The sequence below is a fragment of the Alosa sapidissima genome, chromosome 22 (assembly GCF_018492685.1).
Source record: "Alosa sapidissima isolate fAloSap1 chromosome 22, fAloSap1.pri, whole genome shotgun sequence".
NCBI classification, from domain to species: domain Eukaryota; kingdom Metazoa; phylum Chordata; class Actinopteri; order Clupeiformes; family Clupeidae; genus Alosa; species Alosa sapidissima.
Window position 1 is genome coordinate 31,332,651 of NC_055978.1, and position 2,500 is coordinate 31,335,150.

At 47.2% G+C, this 2,500-nt stretch overlaps 1 protein-coding gene across 1 annotated transcript in view; it reads left to right on the plus strand.

Annotated features, from left to right (window-relative positions):
• The window catches only part of LOC121696834 (ELKS/Rab6-interacting/CAST family member 1-like), a gene marked incomplete at its 5' end in the record, with an annotated part of 112,505 nt that overhangs the window by 59,998 nt on the left and 50,007 nt on the right, over window positions 1–2,500 (plus strand). The window lies entirely within an intron of this gene.

Below are 2,500 nucleotides of genomic sequence, written 5' to 3' on the forward strand. Positions count from 1 at the left end.
CTAAAAACCAATCAAGACCGATATAAACAATCTCAGCTTTAGGTTTCCAGAAGAAATGAGAATTACATTTCATGTGAAAATCATCCTACCCTGAACACAAACCACTTCAGAAAACTATGAAACACAAGCTGCAATTTGTTGTTGTTGTGTAGGCTAGGAAGTGAAACCATGTCAAGCAGCATGCGTGTCTTGCAGCAAGGAGATGCGCCATCTGGTGGACAAACCATATATTGACAATACTGGAAATCCAAATGAAGGATCAAAATTCGGTTTATTTCATTGTAAAACATTTATTGGTCGTTATAAATATAGTTTGGAAAATGCCTAATATCGGCCCGCCGATAAACCGGTCGGGCTCTAGTGTGTGTGTGTGTGTTAGTGAATTAGTGTGTGTGTGTGTGTTAGTGAATTAGTGTGTATGTGCGTGTGTGTGTGTGTGTGTATGTATATGTGTTAGTGAATTAGTGTGTATGTGCGTGTGTGTGTGTGTCTGTGTATGTATATGTGTTAGTGAATTAGTGTGTATGTGCATGTGTGTGTATGTATATGTGTTAGTGAATTAGTGTGTATGTGCGTGTGTGTGTGTGTGTGTATGTATATGTGTTAGTGAATCAAAGTCAAAGTCAAAGTCAGCTTTATTGTCAATTTCTTCACATGTTCCAGACATACAAAGAGATCGAAATTACGTTTCTCACTATCCCACGGTGAAGACAAGACATATTTTACCAATTTAAGTCCACAGACAAACATAACATTCAAGTAAACAAAAAAGTAAGTAAATAAGAGGGCACATATAATAATGAAAAAAATAAGAGCAGCAAAATTTGGTTGAAATTGTGCATAGACAGTCAATAAAATACTAGTGCAAAGTCAGGCCAATAAAAGGCTTGTGTAGTTCTGTTTGACCTAAGTAAGAAAGAAAGTGACATAGTGGTGCAAGTTATGTAAGAGCAGCAGATGTGTTGTGTTTTCAGGACAACAACAAGTTGTAAAGTGTACAAGTGTGCAAGTGTGCAAGTGGAGTAGTGCACGCGGCCATTGTGGGTCCAATGTCCAGGATGTTATGTAGCTGAGGGTGGAGGGGGGAGAGGAGGGAGAGAGTTCAGCATCCTTACAGCTTGGTGTATGAAGCTGTTGGTGAGTCTGGTAGTGCGGGAGCGCAGGCTTCTGTACCTCTTCCCAGAGGGCAGTAGATCGAACAGATTGTGAGCGGGGTGACTTGCATCACTCACAATTTTGGTCGCCTTGCGGGTGAGGTGGGTGGTGTAAATGTCCTTCAGGGAGGGGAGTGAAGCACCAATAATCCTTCCAGCTGTGTTCACTATGCGCTGCAGGGCTTTCCTGTTGTATTCAGTGCAGCTTCCGCCCCACACAGCGATACAGCTGGAGAGGATGCTCTCAATGGTGCCTCGGTAGAATGTGGTCATGATGGCTGGTGGAGCACTTGCTCGCCTGAGTTTCCGCAGGAAGTACAGGCGGCGCTGAGCTCTCTTCGCCAGTGATGCAGTGTTGGTGGTCCAGGAGAGGTCTTCGCTGATGTGCACCCCCAGGAATTTGGTGCTGCTCGCTCTCTCCACCACAGCACCGTCGATGGTCAGTGGCAGGTGTTGGGTGTGACCTCTCCGGAAGTCAACAACAATCTCTTTGGTCTTGCTGACGTTCAGCAGGAGGTTGTTGTCCCTGCACCACGTGGTCAGATGGTCGACCTCCAACCTGTATTGGGTCTCGTCGCCCTTGGTGATGAGACCCACCAGAGTTGTGTCGTCAGCAAATTTCACTATGTGATTGTTGCTGTAGGTTGCAGTGCAGTCATGCGTCAGCAGGGTGAAGAGCAGCGGACTGAGCACGCAGCCTTGGGGGGCCCCTGTGCTCAGTGTGATGCTGCTTGAGGTATTGTTGCCAACACGTACTACTTGAGGCCTCTGACAGAGGAAGTCCAGTAGCCAGTTGCAGAGGTAGGTGCTGAGTCCCAGTTTGTCAAGTTTGCTGATGAGTTAGTTAGAATTAGTGTGTATGTGCGTGTGTGTGTGTGTGTGTGTGTATGTATATGTGTTAGTGAATTAGTGTGTATGTGTGTGTTTGCTCTGGGTCTCCCCTTGCTGTTTTTTGGTCTGTACTTGTTCTGTCGGGGTGAGGAAATATGTGTGTGTGTGTGTGTGTGTGTGTGTGTGTGTGTGTGGGAGGGTGAGGTTGGATGTGACAGAGGAGTTGGGGGGGGGGGGGGGGGGGGTGGGGGGGGCATGCTGGGTGAACCCAGGACACCAGGCCAGACACACACACACACACACACACACACACACACACACACACACACACACACACACACAGGGCCAGGAGTACTCTCCCTTTAGCCTGGATGAGTCATGGCTCCTCACGTTTCAGATGATTCCTACCCCTCTCTGCACTCTGTCTCTCTCTCACTCACACACACACACACACACACACACACACACGTACACACACACACACGTACACACACACACACGTACACACACACACA